Source organism: Macaca mulatta, chromosome 20 (genome assembly GCF_049350105.2).
Source record: "Macaca mulatta isolate MMU2019108-1 chromosome 20, T2T-MMU8v2.0, whole genome shotgun sequence".
NCBI classification, from domain to species: domain Eukaryota; kingdom Metazoa; phylum Chordata; class Mammalia; order Primates; family Cercopithecidae; genus Macaca; species Macaca mulatta.
In genome coordinates this window covers 47467747-47487174 of record NC_133425.1, presented here as the reverse complement: position 1 = coordinate 47487174, position 19428 = coordinate 47467747, and the positions used below count along the sequence as shown (strand labels likewise).

At 37.9% G+C, this 19428-nt stretch overlaps 1 long non-coding RNA gene across 1 annotated transcript in view; it reads left to right on the top strand.

The window, feature by feature from the left end:
• Positions 1-19428, top strand: part of LINC02911 (long intergenic non-protein coding RNA 2911) — a 67614-nt gene that overhangs the window by 29724 nt on the left and 18462 nt on the right. The window contains exon 2 of the long non-coding RNA XR_013411745.1: positions 1726-1786. This is a non-coding gene — a long non-coding RNA (long intergenic non-protein coding RNA 2911). The remainder of the gene's footprint in view (positions 1-1725; positions 1787-19428) is intronic.

Below are 19428 nucleotides of genomic sequence, written 5' to 3'. Positions count from 1 at the left end.
GATTTTCAGCTTTGATTGCAAAGAAAGGAAATAAACAGTATTGGTAGGATATGAGGGCGTCTTTTGGAGCTCAAGGGCAAGAATTACAGTTGGTTTTCATGAGGGGCTGTAAACAGTTTAGTTCATAGCTCCATTCTACAGATTTGATGGGTCCTGCTCTCTGCTTCCTTGACCAGCTTTTTTTTCAATCTAACGGGTTTTAACTGGATTGTACTTTGAAATAATTGCTACTCCAAAAGGGTAGCTCCCTAGCTACCTTGAGCTTCTTCTAAAAGTTCCAGGAAAAAAAACTTTAAAAAATTCAGGACAAAACAGAATTGTATAGTGAAAAGAATATTGGACCAGAGAGTAGTCAGCAATCCGGGATTCCAGCCTATCTCAACCATGATCTTGCTATGTGAGTAGGAAAAAATCCATGTAAGTACTCTCTTAGTTTTCTTTGTTCTACCCATTTGCAGGCACATTTATCCCCCAAATCTATGTCAAATATGCCTGTGTTCTCTCTTGCTAGTACTGGAACCTTAGACTGGTCTATTGCAATTGCAGCTCATTTTCTCTCTCCAGCCTGAGCTCACTACTGGAACAGTACAGTCAATACAGGGGAGAATGAAAATTCAAGCATGTATGCATTTTTTAATCCAAATAATAAGCTTTATGATGATACCTTGGATAGAAATGTGTAATATAGCAGAAGGAAAACGGTAGGTGGTGAGTTGGAACATTCACTTTTACACATATTGAAGTCAAATTTCTTGTGTAAAACCTAGTTGACTTGTCTAAGACTCAGCAAGGCGGTCTTGGCTACAGCTATAGATTTGGAAACCAACGGAAAGTAGGTGGTGGTAAATCCACAGGAGAGAATGAAATACCCAGGGAGAGTATATACTGAGAGGAGAAAATTCAAGCATAATTTCATAAGTGTGTTATATATCCCATCCCCTTACCCCCGACAGTGCCCCCCATAAAAAAGCCTCAATCAAACAAACAAAAACAGAGCGTGGCACAGCTGTTTCCATGCAGTTGGTTTATTTTGAGAAGTGTTCTCAAAGAACAAGAGTGGGGCATTGTTGGAGTGGAAGGAAAGGAGGAAAAGTTAAGTAAAGGTGATTATCAAGCTGTTCACTATTGTGAACAACTGGAGTGGATCCCTTAGAGATTCACAGAGGAGCCATGAGGAATGCACCTCAGAGGGGAGGTTTATCTTCCCACCAGCTTCTGTGCCTCATTGGATAAGGATGGTCTTGTGGGGTGTCAACTCCCTCATACTTTCAGGTTTTCTAGAGACAGAATGACTGAAAGCTTCCTGCAGGCATCCTATACAATGATGGCAGAGAGCCCTGGACTTCCGTTTTGTTCGTCCATTCATTCCTTTTATTGTTTTTCATTGAATATACACGTATTTTAAATGTGTGCCAGACACTAGGAAGTGGTTAAAGGTTAGAGCTCTTTCTTTGATATCCAATAAGGATGGGTCAACACAGGTATGGAGAAATCAAGAGGAGGTGGAAGAAGCAGAGAGCTTCACATCTGGTGGCCGTTAACCCAACTTTTATAGGCACACATACCCTAAATATCCTTTCCATTTCACCATCCACTCTTAATTACTTTCAGTTATTCCTATTGAGGTCAGGGGAGGGGGTGGGAGGAGTGAATTTTAAAAGGGGTTTGGCTACTACCAGCTGTTTTCTTGGAGTGATTAACAAGTCTCTTCCATCTTTGTTATAGTCTGCCTCTGTGTTCCCTGGACACCTCCATTCCAGTGCAAGATTCCCATGGTTGAATTCATGTAAGTAAAATAAATATTTGGTGGAACTTGACTGGAGTAACTATTATTTATTGGCCTTTTGCTGTGTCTCAGGCTATTGTTATTCTTGTTGTAAGTGCCTTACTTGGAACATTTCATTTACTTTTTTCAAAAACCCCATGAAGAAGGTCAATTTGCTGAACCTGCCCACAGCCTCTGTAAGGACATGCAGGATAAACCTCATGCTCAACCCTTCACCATGAAAGATGTGACCAAAGTCCAGGTTCTCTGTCCCATAGGATAATTAGAGGCAATTGTCGTAGAAGGAGAGCCTGGGCAGAAGAGCCTGTAGATTCAGGTCAGTGGCTGGTGGCCAGGTCAAGCCATTTTTAAGAAGTGGCTGGTGGGTGAGAGATAGAGGAGGCCAAGAAGCAGAAATGGGAGAGGCCACCCTGAGAGATGGAGGGAGATTCTTCTGTTACTGAGAATTTTCATTTCTATAAAACCTGCATGCCCCTATGGCTTTTGTGCTCCAAATGGTTCTCTTTTTTTCTTTTTTATTTTTTTATTTTTATTTTTTTGAGATGGAGTCTCACTCTGACACCCAGGCTGGAATGCAGTGGTGCGATCTCGGCTCACTGCACGCTCTGCCTCCCGGGTTTATGCCATTCTCCTGCCTCAGCCTCCCAAGTAGCTGGGACTACAGGCGTCCGCCACCAGGCCCGGGCTAATATTTTGTGTTTTTAGTAGAGACGGGGTTTCACTGTGTTAGCCAGGATGGTCTCGATCTCCCGACCTCGTGATCTGCCCGCCTCGGCCTCCCAAAGTGCTGGGATTACAGGCGTGAGTCACCGCACCTGGCCCAAATGTTTCTTTTACATACATTCCATCTTTCATCTGAGCTAGCTTGAGAGACTTTATGTTCTTTCCAGCCTTGATTAGAACCCAAGCCTGTATTATCAGAACTCCAGCAGCATTCATCATGTTTAATCTATATTGTCAGGAGAGAGAGAGTTTTGTCTAATAGGAATGGCTAGTAGTTAGAGATCAGGTGACGTGTTTTATTTACAGTACTACCCTTTACTTATCTTGTGTCCTTGGGCAAAAACACCCTTTTGGGTTTCTGTTTCCTGATCTATGAAGTGGGGATAAAATTGCTTACCATATCTGTTTTATACAAGGAGGATATATAAAAATAATACAAATTAAAGTTACTTAAAAGTTTACAAAGCAATATATAAATGCAAATCATCGTTATTATATGTGACCAAATAAAAATATATTCATCATATAGCCTTTCACACTAGTAACATTTCTAAGAGCTGATCTAGAACTTGAGTTTCAGCAAAAGTTGTCAGATGTGCTCCTTCCTTCTTCTAAGGAAACGATAGAAAAAAATGTCTGAGTAGGCATACCTGCCATATGCATGCATATGTATTTCATACATGCTTTTTCACTGGAGCAATGCAAATAAAATCAGTGTTACTAATCCTTCCAGCTGGGTGAGAGTTTATTTTAAAGTCTGAACATTCGTATGTTCACTGGTACAAATATTTTTAGGATACCCCGCACAAGCCTGTTTAGTAGAAAAAAAATTTCAAGTGCCTTCTTGGACAGAAGGTGTTCACTTTATTAAGATTTCAATATTGGGGAAGTTATAAATTTAGTGTTTTATGAATCAAACAAACAGAAATCTTAATACAAAAGTGCTCCAAATCTTCATCTGTCCCTTACTGAAAATGAGTAAATTGTGCAGGCATGAGCTTTCTGTTACTAGAGATGTTTGAGCTGTGGCTGAACAATCATCTAGCAGAGATAGTTAATGCTTGGGGGAGGAGCAGAAGATGGTCTTGATTCCTATTGAAGGTCATGACCACCTTACATTCTGGAATCAGACTGCATTTACTAGAGACTTACTGTAATACCTGTTGGAAATAATGCTGAGCCTGGAAGGAGTCTATTATCTAGAATAGGGTCAGCAAACTATGGCTATGGGTCCCATCTGGCCTCTCACCTGATTTTGCAAGTGAAGTTTTATTAGAATGCAGCCATGCCCATTCATTTAGTTATTGTCTAGGGTTGCTTTTGCCCTACAGCAGCAGAGCTGATTAGTTATGACAGAGACCATTTGATGTGCAAAGCCTAAAATATTTACTATCTGACCCTTTATAGAAAAAGTTTGCCAATTTCTATAAGAAGCAGATGGCAAAGTTTACTGCATATTTCTCAGAAAGTGCATCTTTACCTACTGGGGTTATAAGGTGTATTTGAACTTCTGTATCTATTTATTTTTGTCACGTTTATTTTTAATTTCAGCCAATTCTATGCACTAATTTCTTCATCTCTAGGATAGTGATATTACGACACTTGATCTTACCCAAAAAGCACAGAAGCAGTGAGAGTGGTGATATTATTAATATTCACTTCACTGAGTGGTTGTGAAGATTAAAAGGGAATATTTTACATAGCGTGAACCTGAACTCCTACCCAGTACACTGTACTACGCTGGAACCATATAGAGGCAGATGGGGGTGGATGAGGGTTAGGGATGTCAAGGAAGTTTTGTTGTGGAGGGTGTGACTAGAATTATATTTTTGAAGAGAAGGTGAGGACTCAGATGATAGTGGAGACACTGTTATCGCAGTTATAGGGAGGCTGGCTAAGCTGACCTCTGATCTTCCCAGCAAGGAAGTCATCATACCCTTACCCAACCCCCCTGCCATGTTTTAAAAGGCCAGAGAGATTTTTGCCTGCTAATTATTCACTTGACCCAGAGAAGTAAGTGCTTCTCTACTTTCAATCTGTGCTTTCTATCACTAAGATAAACTAGTAACGATTTGCCAATAAGATGCAATTACAGTGCCTGCTGAGGTCAATATTCAATCAGTGGTTCCATTCTCAACGCTGCTTTGATCAGTTGGTCAAAAATTTCCTTTCTTTAGATGCTTTGTAAACTATGATTGATTGAGAGGTTTGGGGGTTTAAGATTGGAATGTGGTTTCATTTTTAATCCAACTTGTGAGCCGCACTTCAAACTCTGGCCAAATGTGATAGTCTCCCTTGGGAAGCTCCTGCCTACCCTGAGACCAGAGTGAGTACTTCTTCCTATTCCTCCCATCATCTCCTGCCTTTCTACCAATACAGGTCAGACTCTAAAGAATAGCAAATAAAGTAGACTATTCTGAAGGTTTTGTAGAAAAATCAGCAAGTCATGTTGATCACACTCTCCAGCAAAAACAGCATTTTTTTTTGGTTTTTCAATTCTTTTCTAGTTTCTCCTTATCTGCTTGGTCACCTTTTTCTCCCTTCTCTTTTCCACATACAGGCTTTTAGACTTTCCTCTATAAGTTAGAACGACTCAGCTTCTCCCTCACTTTGGAAATCTTACTCTGAATAGCAAAGTCCTTGTAGATAACTGAACAAAACCATTGACTGTTCCTCAGACACTTTTTGGGAACACCAGCCCAGATCACCATACCTGATCTTCTGATTTGTAGGAATATAGCAAAATTTGAATGAGAATAAATCTAAGTAAAATTTTGGCACTTCATTCCAGAAACCCAAAATGATGGTACCTCACTGCATCTTGGTGTTCTACTGTATCATAATTAAAGTAGAATGCCTGAGTTTTTGTGGGCTCCTCTTTCTCTCTCTCTCTCTCTCTCCCCTGATCTCCCTAATTCATCTGAAAGTCTAATTTTAGTTCAAGGATAGAATTTCATCTTTGTTTTGATATGGATTCACATTTACTTAGGATTTATAATCAGAGGCTTTAAGTAGCTGGTGGTAGCCCTTCTGTGTTGCTAAGATTTTATTATTTTATGTATAAAATTTAAATCTTCAATCCTCCTGGGTTTTATTTTGGTAATGTAGCAACATATCTTAAATTTAAGATATATCCATAGCTTTTGTTGCAGAAATCTCTCTTATAGGAATCTATCCTAATGAAACAACAGCTGGACTTTAATAAACAAGGATGTTTATCACATTATTTGTCAAGGCAAATACAAAAAAAAAAAAAAACACATGGATGTACATTAATAAGGGCGCTACTGAATAAAGTCTGGTATAATCCTCTTATGGAACATTAAATGTTTCCTAAAATGGATAAGCCTCTCTCTATTGACCCAGAGGACTGTTGATACTGCATTGTCATGTGAGAAAGGCATCAAATGACAATAACAACTCCAAATCCCTTATATCCTTTTTTTTTAATGTAAAAAGATATGGCTGAGAGTGGTGGCTCATGCCTGTAATCCCAGCACTTTGGGATTTACTTGAGGTCAGGAGTTCGAGACCAGCCTGGCCATCATGGTGAAACCCCATCTCCACTGAAACCACAAAAATTATCTGGGCACAGTGGAGGGCACCTGTAATCCCAGCCACTCGGGAGACTGAGGCAGGAGAATCAATTGAACCCGGAGGAGCGGAAGTTGCAACAAGCTGAGATCCTGCCATTGCACTCCAGCCTGGGCGACAGAGTGAAACTCTGCCTCAATAAAACAAAACAAAACAAAACAAAGCAGAACAAAAAAACAAAAAGTTTAAGTAGAAAGACACCAGACTGCTATATTAGTTACTCTTGTTGGGGGTAGAAGTATGAGTAACATTTTCTTTACATGGTTTTATATTATTTCACTGGTTTTAAAGATTGTGGTAGACCCATGTTAATTTTATAACTTGACAAAAAATTTCATCTGACAGAAAGATTTTTAAAAATAAAACAAGTAGACAAGTAAAACTATTATTTCTCTATTTGAAAACTGTGGTGTCAGATATTTTGGGAGTTGCATATATGTACAGAGAACAGTCTGTTGTAGTGTTCTGCTCATAGTCAATTTGGGTGAGAGCTGGGATACTTCAGGGAAGGGAGAGGCTCTTAGGTCCAAATTGGAAGAGGAGAATCCTAGAGCTATTCATCTTGGATTGTGGTGACTTTACCTTTATTTCTGCTGAGATAGATTCTCCCTTGCACCCATTTCCCCGGTGACTCACCTGTCACTTAATCCATTGAGGGTCAAGATGGCTCTAACCCAAAAGTTTTGTGGCAAATTTTTAACCTCTCTTCTTTCTGCTGCCTTCTGAATTTGAGTTATTGCTATACTTTTTAGAGATTAATAAAAGGACTAGACTTGGTGGGTCCATAACACAGGTTTGAGTTAAGTGTTCTGGTACCATCTATGTGACCTTGCATAAATAACTACTAATCTTAGATTTGTCAGCTACGGAGTGGACACAGAGGTGCCTTTTTAGCAGATCTTACCCAGGACAGTAGTAGGTTTATGTAATGCATAGGGGTTGTAAAATTACTTTATAGTTTTTATAAATTTGGAATTTAACTACTAGTCTCAACTCTCTGTGATAATTTATCATAGAAATTGTTGATTTGTATGATTACCTTCTTTTTGGAAAAAAAAAGGAAAAAGAAAAAGTTACTGCTTTCCTAGGTGAGGGCCCATTGGGAAGTAATGTTTGCTTTTTGATCTTTCTGCCTCTGGTGCTTGTGTAACAGAAGGTAGAGTTCAAGATGGTTGGTGTCAGACAAAATTCTACAGACCCATAGAAGAAAATTTCAGGCCTCTTGCCTATTGGGTGAAGATTAAGTGTTCCCATGGTCTCCTCTATTACAGCAGTCAACAAGCCCATGATAAAAACAAAACCACTAACTCGTCATCTCTGACTTCATTTTTGCTGTATCTGTTGTCCGCTGGGTAACAACAAGAAAATAATCCCTTTCTGTAATATTTTCAGTTTTTACTTAGATGTGCAATCTGTTTTTTGTTTCTTTGTCCCATCTTTGGTTAAGCATCCTAGCTTATACAATCGCTCCCTTCTTAAAGATAGAGGCATTGCCTTAATAACAGGAATATTCTACATATTAAAATAGGCATCTTTGAAAGCACAAGTTCATTTTTAGAATTAATAATCAATGTTAATGTGTTATCTTCAAGTGAGTAATAACTTATACACATATTCTCTTATTTAATCCTCAAAACAGGGGCTCAGAGGGAGCACCTAGCTTGCCCAAGGTCACATTGTTAGTGGGTGACAGAATTAGGGCCTCAGTCATTCTTTTTAGATGAACAACCTAAACTATTTTAACACAGAGTTAAAGAAATGATCATTGACTGAGTTAATGATTCTATCAGTTAGACCCAAGGGACAACTCGCTTAACCAATATCTACCCCATGTAAGCCAAGGAGACTTCTTTTATCTGGGATTTCTCAGATAAGCTAATAGGAATTCCAAATGTTATTTGAACCTAGTCAATCATGGAACCCTGTTGAAGACCACTTCAGGGGAATAAATTCTAAAACACATGTTTTGGGAGAAGCTGCTCCAGCTAGAGTCAGACTCTGTTACCAGGTACCCTCAACACTAGAGACCCTCGCTTAGCTCTTGTAACATGGCAGCACTTAAATATAGCTTCTTGTTCTCTTTTGGGTGCACAAGTTATTAATTAATTTTAGTTGTAAAGAAATTAGCATTGCCAACTGTCCATTGTGCTTGCGATCTGGTATTCTTTTGTCAAAAAGCACTGAGGCCTATTGTTCTAACCTTTCCCATGTTCACATTGAATTTCTGATGACAAAGCGTATTTATTGTCTTCCATCCAGATTTTAAGCTCTGTCTGTGGGGTTTTGGGCAGTTGCCATTCTGAGGAGGAGCAGAGGATCATGGCTTTGCCAAAGGTATGCTTGAACAAGGTGGCTAAAAATGACCTGACCTGTCTCTTCTTAGCCTTCTGTGTTTCATGTGGATGTTTCAGCAAACATGCAAATCATTGTTGGTATAGGAATTGTTCACTGCCTGGATATTAATTTTCTCCCCATAGAAAAAGGAGCTGGGAGATGAATCATTGAGTTGTTACCCAGCACAGAGAATGTTGTCTGCATTCATCTATCTTCCATTCAATCTCCCTTCAGAAAGACATTATGGGTGAGCCCCACTCTTCCAATTGCAAGTATCACCAGTGACAGCTTTGCAAGTGGCCTTAACAGCTTGTCAGGAAACTAATCAATGTAGCTTTTCACAAAGGAATCTACTTGATCAATATCACCAAGGAAGCTCAGACCTAACAAACAGATCACATAAGAGTTTTCATGATCAATAGAAGTTACACAGAAAGTAAATTATTGGGTATATTTCAATGAAGGTATTTTAAATGCTTCCTGCTGATAGCTCTTTCTCTGGGGGATATAGTAATATACCAAAAGTGATAGAAGAGACAGTGTATGCCCTGTCAGACAGACCCCTAGGGACATGTTCTCAACATGAAACGTACATACACAATTAGTTGAGAAGATGTAACTCTGGTTTTGAAGGAAAACTGGTTTCAATGTTTGTCACCCTACCACCAAGTAGATTATAAATTTTTGATGAATGGGATTATTTTGGCATACCAATACCATGGGCATGGGCATATAATAGGCATATCAGTTATATTCTTGCTGAGTTGACCATTAGTCCCTACACTTCTCGGAAACTATTGCTACTTCTATGTCATCCCTGCCATTTCCATCCTCTGCGTTTTTCCGCACTATCCTTGGGGAGACCCCAATTCTAAATGTTGTAAATTTTCCTAACATATAGTCCAGAAGTGTGACATTAGGAAATGCTGAAATCTCTGGAAATAAAACTTAAGGCACAGCTGTACTGTAATAATACATGAGGCATTACCCAACTTTTTTCTTCCTGCTGTTTATGTCTCTATCAAGTATCTTGCCTCATAAAAATAGACAGATCAATGAGACAGAAAGTCAACAAGGAGAACCAGGAATTGAACTCAACTCTGCACCAAGTGGACCTAATAGACATCTACAGAACTCTCCACTCCAAATCAACAGAATACACATTCTTCTCAGCACCACATCGCACTTATTCCAAAATTGACCACATAGTTGGAAGTAAAGCACTCCTCAGCAAATGTAAAACAACAGAAATTATAACAAACTGTCTCTCAGACCACAGTGCAATCAAACTAGAATGCAGGACTAAGAAACTCAATCAAAACCACTCAACTACATGGAAACTGAACAACCTGCTCCTGAATGACTACTGGGTACATAATGAAATGAAGGCAGAAATAAAGATGTTCTTTGAAACCAATGAGAACAAAGATACAACATACCAGAATCTCTGGGACACATTTAAAGCAGTGTGTAGAGGGAAATTTATAGCACTAAATGACCACGAGAGAAAGCAGAAAAGATCTAAAATTGACACCCTGGCATCAAAATTAAAAGAACTAAAGAAGCAAGAGCAAACACATTCAAAAGCTAGCAGAAGGCAAGAAATAACTAAGATCAGAGCAGAACTGAAGGAGATAGGGACACAAAAAACCCTCCAAAAAATCAATGAATCCAGGAGCTGGTTTTTTGAAAAGATCAACAAAATTGATAGACTGCTAGAAAGAATAGTAGAGAAGAAAAGAGAGAAGAATCAAATGGATGCAATAAAAATTGATAAAGGAGATATCACCACTGACCCCACAGAAATACAAACTACCATCAGAGAATAATATAAACACCTCTATGCAAATAAACTAGAAAACCTAGAAGAAATGGATAATTTCCTGGACACTTACACTCTCCAAAGACTAAACCAGGAAGAAATTGAATCCCTGAATAGACCAATAGCAGGCTCTGAAATTGAGGCAATAATTAATAGTCCAGCAACCAAAAAAAGTCCAGGACCAGACGGATTCACAGCCGAATTCTATCAGAGGTACAAGGAGGAGTTGGTACCATTCCTTCTGAAATTATTCCAATCACTAGAAAAAGAGGGACTCCTCCCTAACTCATTTTATAAGGCTAACATTATCCTGATACCAAAGCCTGACAAACATACAACAAAAAAAGAGAATTTTAGACCAATATCTCTGATGAATATCGATGCAAAAATCCTCAATAAAATACTGGCAAACCGAATCCAGCAGCACATCAAAAAGCTTATCCACCATGATCAAGTGGGATTCATCCCTGGGATGCAAGGCTTGTTCAACATACACAAATCAATAAATGTAATCCAACATATAAACAGAACCAAAGACAAAAACCACATGATTATCTCAATAGATGCAGAAAAGGCCTTTGACAAAATTCAACAGCCTTTCATGCTAAAAACTCTCAATAAATTCGGTATTGATGGAACGTATCTCAAAATAATAAGAGCTATTTATGACAAACCCACAGCCAATATCATACTGAATGGCCCAAAACTGGAAGCATTCTCTTTGAAAACTGGCACAAGACAGGGATGCCCTCTCTCACCACTCCTATTCAACATAATGTTGAAAGTTCTGGCTAGGGCAATCAGGCAAGAGAAAGAAATAAAGGGTATTCAGTTAGGAAAAGAAGAAGTCAAATTGTCCCTCTTTGCAGATGACATGATTGTATATTTAGAAAACCCCATTGTCTCAGCCCAAAATCTCCTTAAGCTGATAAGCAACTTCAGCAAAGTCTCAGGATACAAAATTAATGTGCAAAAATCACAAGCATTCTTATACACCAGTAACAGACAAACAGAGAGCCAAATCATGAATGAACTTCCATTCACAATTGCTTCAAAGAGAATAAAATACCTAGGAATCCAACTTGCAAGGGATGTAAAGGACCTCTTCAAGGAGGACTACAAACCACTGCTCAGTGAAATAAAAGAGGACACAAACAAATGGAAGAACATACCATGCTCATGGATAGGAAGAATCAATATCGTGAAAATGCCCATACTGCCCAAGGTAATTTATAGATTCAATGCCATCCCCATCAAGCTACCAATGAGTTTCTTCACAGAATTGGAAAAAACTGCTTTAAAGTTCATATGGAACCAAAAAAGAGCCCGCATCTCCAAGACAATCCTAAGTCAAAAGAACAAAGCTGGAGGCATCATGCTACCTGACTTCAAACTATACTACAAGGCTACAGTAACCAAAACAGCATGGTACTGGTACCAAAACAGAGATATAGACCAATGGAACAGAACAGAGTCCTCAGAAATAATACCACACATCTACAGCCATCTGATCTTTGACAAACCTGAGAGAAACAAGAAATGGGGAAAGGATTCCCTATTTAATAAATGGTGCTGGGAAAATTGGCTAGCCATAAGTAGAAAGCTGAAACTGGATCCTTTCCTTACTCCTTATACGAAAATTAATTCAAGATGGATTAGAGACTTAAATGTTAGACCTAATACCATAAAAACCCTAGAGGAAAACCTAGGTAGTACCATTCAGGACATAGGCATGGGCAAAGACTTCATGTCTAAAACACCAAAAGCAACGGCAGCAAAAGCCAAAATTGACAAATGGGATCTCATTAAACTAAAGAGCTTCTGCACAGCAAAAGAAACTACCATCAGAGTGAACAGGCAACCTACAGAATGGGAGAAAATTTTTGCAATCTACTCATCTGACAAAGGGCTAATATCCAGAACCTACAAAGAACTCAAACAAATTTACAAGAAAAAAACAAACAACCCCATCAAAAAGTGGGCAAAGGATATGAACAGACATTTCTCAAAAGAAGACATTCATACAGCCAACAGACACATGAAAAAATGCTCATCATCACTGGCCATCAGAGAAATGCAAATCAAAACCACAATGAGATACCATCTCACACCAGTTAGAATGGCGATCATTAAAAAGTCAGGAAACAACAGGTGCTGGAGAGGATGTGGAGAAATAGGAACACTTTTACACTGTTGGTGGGATTGTAAACTAGTTCAACCATTATGGAAAACAGTATGGCGATTCCTCAAGGATCTAGTACTAGATGTACCATATGACCCAGCCATCCCATTACTGGGTATATACCCAAAGGATTATAAATCATGCTGCTATAAAGACACATGCACATGTATGTTTATTGCAGCACTATTCACAATAGCAAAGACTTGGAATCAACCCAAATGTCCATCAGTGACAGACTGGATTAAGAAAATGTGGCACATATACACCATGGAATACTATGCAGCCATAAAAAAGGATGAGTTTGTGTCCTTTGTAGGGACATGGATGCAGCTGGAAACCATCATTCTCAGCAAACTATCACAAGAACAGAAAACCAAACACTGCATGTTCTCACTCATAGGTGGGAACTGAACAATGAGATCACTTGGACTCAGGAAGGGGAACATCACACACCGGGGCCTATCATGGGGAGGGGGGAGGGGGGAGGGATTGCATTGGGAGTTATACCTGATGTAAATGACGAGTTGATGGGTGCAGCACACCAACATGGCACAAGTATACATATGTAACAAACCTGCACGTTATGCACATGTACCCTACAACTTAAAGTATAATAATAATAAATAAATTTAAAAAGAAAAAAAAAATTCCTGCATGGACAGAAAATAACAGAACCAGATGCCTCTGTTCCCTCTCTCTTCCATGCTGTCAATAGCTTCAAATTACTTACTCCCAGTCAACTCCTCAAACCTTCCCTAGGTTAGGGAGAAGAGGAAGAGCCAAGATGGTGGAAATTACATTTCCACTGCCTGAGTGAGTCAGGGGCTTAATGTCTGCAAATTTTGGAGGATTTTATGATCAAATCTTTTGAAGTTGTGCTGTCAGAGAGTCTTATCAAGCGTGATGTCAGTGGAATTCTCAGTAAACACCACTAAGGAGAGTTCCTTTTTGAAGTGAACTCTTGGTCTTCTAAGAACTAGGAATGAGTGGTATGCTTTCTTGCCATGTAATTGAAGAAGAATGAGACTGTCCCAGAACCCAAACATAAATTTCCCAGGCACATGATGGTGAAGCAGATAGTTTATCTGTGACATCTGATCCAGCAGTTCAGTTCAATATGATATGTCCATACTCAACATTCTTAAATTGAAAAAATATTTTTGAGCACTTATTATGAGCCAGGTGCTGTGGAAGATGCAATGGTGAGCAAAAAGATACTTTGTCCTTGACCTTTTGGAGCTTAGAAGGTCCAAGAAGTACCCCTCAGTGGAATCTCCTTGTAGGTTACATAGTTTAGGAGGAAACTATATGGCCCCAAGTGGTTCTGCACACCTCCTGGGAGGGAGGCAACATGGCATCACCAATAATTTAGAACTCTCCTGACAATTATTTTTAGTGGGACAAGTCAGATCAAACTGGCTTAGCTCTGGCAACTATTTTCTATATATAGTCAAAAAGAAAACAATTAATTACCATGACCTACCATGGTTAAGCACTGTGCTATAGGATTTACCTGTGTTATATTCCTTAGTCTCTTCAATATACCTAACTTTCCAGTGTCTCCCAATTCTGAGCACCATCTGCAAGAGTCTACTTGGAAAATATTCAATGTAATGAACATTTCTTTTCTTCCTTTCATCTTAGAATAAGCAAGCACAATTTTCCTTGTCATGTTAACATTTCTTACTTTATTATCTCCTAGGTGTGGTAAGAGCTAATCGGATAAACTAAGGCAATGTGACAATGGATAATTATGACCCCATGATAAAAACAATTATGCTTTTATATGCCATAGGAAATTAAGACATGCATAACATTAATAATAATTCAAGAACAGAAACAAGAATATCACAGATATTTGGGAATTTGGTGTCATTTTATCAGTATATTTTTTTGATCCCTGTTTAGCCATGCTCCAAGTAAATTGAGAATTTATAACTTTCCTTTCTTCTTTAACTTTGAGAGAAATCTGGCAGTCAGCTGGAGAAAAAGTATGCACCGGCATTTGTGAATGAGCACACAGCTCTCTCTCATTGATCATTTATCCTCTAGCATCCTCTGAGAGACATACATATATGCTTCTGGGGGCAAAAATCTTTCCTCTGACAATGAACAATCTGTAGTTATATCCTGGATAAGCCTAGTCAAACTTAAAGATTGGTTAGATGTCAGATAAGAGCTTGGAGGGCAACTTGGAATTTCTCAGAGATGTAAAATATCCTTTAGATCTCAAACAACAACAAAAAAAAGTAAAAAAAAAAAAATCCATTAATCTCTGTGCTTGCCATCAGAAAAGCAACCTTTGAAAGTTCACAATATTTTGATTTTTCAAATAGCAAATCAAGAAGAGGAGTCCTTGAAAGTGCCAGTTTAAAAATGTGTTTGCCATTAACCTGAGGGTAGGCACCTGGGGAAGAGGGAAGTTTCTGCTGCTGAAATTTTTGGGGCTTTTATGTCTATTGGCACTGGACAGCTAAATGCAGTTAAGGGCTAACACTGAGGTTGGCAATGAGAAAATAATGCTCTTATGAGGTTTTAGTTCCCCACTGAAACATGCTTAAATACCTTTCAAGGTGTCAACAGCATTTGAATATTTCTAGGACATTAAGTACCTTGAAATATTGATAGGCTGAACTCCTCTACCTGCATGTCATATGGAAGAATTCTGTTCTGAAAGAAATCAAGCCTAAGTCTATTGATTGGCTGAATAGCCAGAATCAAGGCTATTGCTGAATCTCAGGCTGCACAAGGCTTGTAGTGACACATGCATAAGTTCTAATTCCAGCTTCACCTCTTTCTGGGTATTTGATATTTAACAAATAACTTACCATTTCTAAACCAGTTTTCTTGTCTGGAAAATGAGAAAAATAATGGTGCTTACTTCATAAGACTGTTGTGAAGATAAAATTGGCTTCTTTAAATGGAGGAATGTCAGCAAAATGGTGAAATATAAGTTTTCTCAGTTATCTTCGTATAGAAAGATTTTTGACCACCATTCATGAAAAAGAGTACATTTGTGGGAGTACAGGAGTCCAGTGGAGAAGTGTAGCACACTATTAAAGCAAAAAGCTCCAAGAATAGATATATTAAAGAGCATAAGAAAAACAGTTTTACTTTATCTGTATCACCTGTCCCAAGGCTGCACAGATCAGTGCTAAGAAACACCCCCTCGGCAGGCAGTTATTCCCAGGGAGGAAAGTTAGAGTGCAGTGAGTAAGCATCTAGCTTCCTCAGCTCTGCAGGACACTGTGCCCAAAGATCCATTTATTTCTTGCCCCACCCAGAATGCTAAGGGGATTGGAATGGCTGAGTGATTGAGAGAGGTTAGCAATAGAGAAGAGAGGCAGGTTTTCAATGCAACCAGGGCTCAGAAGTCAACCAAGGGCAGTGTACCACAGACTCCATCAGGAAGCTTGCTCACCAGTCTCTTAGAATGTTTAGCTGGCCAACCCCGCCAACTGACCCACAAAGACTCCCAATGCTCCATGTGTCTCAAACACGCCTTCCCCCTGTGGCCAGCCCCCTGCATGCACCCCTACAGAAGGCAAGTGTCAGCTTTTTCAGATATCTTGTGGACACATACAGGCAGCCAGATTGACTCTGTGGGATTTGGAAAATGCATACAAAATTGAGCATTTCAGGGCACTTCTTTAGGAAAAACAAACAGGAGACTCTTAGACCCTGGCATGATTTTTTAGCATCAAGAGAAGGCATACAATCTTAAGAACTACCATCTAAAAGAGAAGTGTGGAGCATGTTCATCCATAGAAAATATCTTAGAGGACCTAAGAATTCCTAGCCATGTTGGCTGATGGAGTTGTTTCTTTTCTAAAACCTAGTCAGTAGAGACTGGAGGAGATGACTCCTTTAAATGAGAATACAGCAATACAAGACTTTAAGAAATATGAAAAAAATTGGCCAGGTGCAGTGGCTCACACTTGTAATCCCAGGAATTCGAAACCAGCCTGCCCAATGTGGTGAAACCCTGTCTCTACTAAAATTACAAAAATTAGCTGGGCATGGTGGTGGGCACCTATAATCCCAGCTACTTGGGAGGCTGAGGCAGGAGAAGCTCTTGAAACCAGGAGGTGGAGGTTGCAGTGAGCCAAGATCATGACACTGCACTCTAGCCTGGGTGACAAGAGTGAGACTCCATCTCAAAAAACAAACAAACAAAAAAAAAAAAAAAAAAGAAAGAAAGAAAGAAAAGAAAAGAAAAAAAGAAACATGAAAAAAATCAAGGAAACATGGCATCACAAAAGGAACACGATAACCAGTGGCTGACCCCAAAGAAATGGAGATCTGCAAATAGCCTAACAAAGACTTAAAAATAATAGTTTTTATAAAAAAACTGAAGGACATAAGGAAACTACATGAACAAAATTGTAAGTTCAACAAAGAGATGTCATTATATAAAAAAAGAACAACAGAAATTCTGGAGCTAAAGAATACAATGAATAAAATAAAAAAATGTGATAAATAGCATAAACAGCAGGCTTGATCAAGCTAAAAAAAAAAAAAGAATCTGTGAAACTGAAGACAGGTCACTTAAAATTATCCAGTCAGAGGAGAAAAAAAATAAAAAAGAACAAAGAAAAATAAAAAAATAGTCTATAGGATAATGGAATACCATAAAAAGAACTAATATATATTATGTGAGTTCTAGATGGAAAAGAGAAAGAGAAAGAAGCAGACATTTATCTGAAAAAATGATGATAAAACTTTTCTAATTTGGGGATGAAATATATACATTTAGTTATATGAAGCGTAAAGATTTCTAAACAGGTTAAATGTAAAAAGAACACATTATAATCAAACTATCAAAAAACAAAAACAATTAATTTTGAAAATAGTAAGAGGAAAGAGGCTTGTCACATGCAAGGGAACCTCCAACAGGCTAGCGTCAGATTTGTCAGCAGAAACCTTGCAGGCCGAGAGAGTTGGATGATATATTCAAAGTGCTGAAAGAGAAAAACAAACAAACAACAACAACAAAAACCTGTCAAGGATGAATGATTTACCCAGAAAATATGTCCTTCAGAAATGAAGGAGAGATAAAAACTTTCACAGATAATATCTCAGAGGGTTTATCACCACTAGACCTGAAACTCTAAAAGGGAGTTCTTCAAGCTGAACTGAAAGTATACCAATTAGTAACATGAATACATAAGAAAATATAAAACTCACTGGCAAAGGTATGTATGTAGTCAAAATCAGAATACTCTAATACTGTAATAGTGGTATGTAAATTGCTTTTAACCTAGTATAAAAGTTAAAGGGTGGGTGGCTGAGCACAAGAGTTTGAGGCTGCAATGAGCTATGATTGTGCCACTGCACTCCGGCCCAGGAGAAAGACTGAGACCTTGTCTCAAAAAATAAAAAGCGAAAGGACAATATTATTTAAAAATCCTACAGTTACAATAATTTGTTAATGAATATACAATTTAGAAATGTGAAATTTGTGACATCAAAAGCATAAAATGTAGAAGGGGAAGTAAAAGTGTAGACTTTTTGTATGTGATCAAAGTTAAGTTGTTTTAAGCATAAAATAAACTGTTATAACTGTAAGATGTTTTACGTAAGCCTTATGATAGCCATAAATCATAAACCTATAGTAGATACATAAAGCATAATGGAATAAAAGCATACTGTGACATAAAAGTCATCAAATTACAAAAATACACAGTAAAAGAAGAAGAAAGAAACAAAGAAATGACAAAATAGCAAGAAAACAATGAACAAAATTAGAATAGTAAGTCTTTAACTATCAACAACTACTTTAAATATAAATGGATTAAATTCTCTAATCCAAAGATATAAAAAGGCTAAATAGATAAGAAAAACAAGAACCAACTATAAGTTGCCTCAGCAACTTACTGCAACTTTAAGGACACAACAGGCTGAAAGTGAGGGGATAGAAAATGATATCTATGCAAATGGAAACAGAGAGCAGGATACCTATGTCAGACAAAATAGTCTTTAAGTAAAAACTGTAAAAGGAACCAAAGAAGGTCATTATATAATAATAAAGATGTCAATTTATCAAGATGATATAATAATTACACATATATGTGTACCAAACATAGGAACATATAATTACATAAAGCAAATATTAAAGGATATAAAGGGATAAATAAACAGCAATACAATAACACTAGGAGACTTCAATATCCCAGTTTCAATGATGGGTCGATCATCCAGACAGTAAATCAATAAGGAAGTATTAGATTTGAATGGCACTTTAGGCCAAATGGCCCTAGCAGACATACACACATGACAACCAACAGAAACAGAATATACATTCTTCTCAAGTATACTGGGAACATTCTCCAGGTTCTATCACATGTAGGCCACAAGATAAGTCTCAAAAATTTTAAGAATATTGAAATCATATCAAATATCTTTTCTGACCACAGTAGTATGAAGCTAGAAATCAATAACAGGAGGAAAACTGAAAAATTAACAAATATGTAGATATCAATTAACACGCTCTCAAACAACCAATGGGTCAAAGAAGAAACCAAAAGCAAAATAAAAAATATCTTGAGAGAAACAAAAATGGAAATACTACTTACCAAAACTTATAAGAGGCAGCAGAAGCAGTTCAAAAAAGGAATTTTGTAGCAACAAATGCATACATTAAGAATAAAGGAATATTTTTTAAAAATCTAAGAAAATTGAATCAATAATAAAAAATCTCCCAACATAGAAAATCTCAGGACCAGATGTCTTCGCTGATAAATTCAACCAAACATTTGAACAAGAACTACTACCAATTCTTCTCAAACTCTTCCAAAAAAAATTGAAGAGGAGGGAATATTTTCAAATGTATGTTATCAAGCTAACATTACTCTAGGTTTGTAAGGGCGCTACAAAAAAAATTACAGACCAATATCCCTGATGAGCATAGATGCAAAGTATCCCCATCAAAATAGTAGCAAACCATATTCAACAGCATATTAAAAGGATAACATTCCATGACCAAGT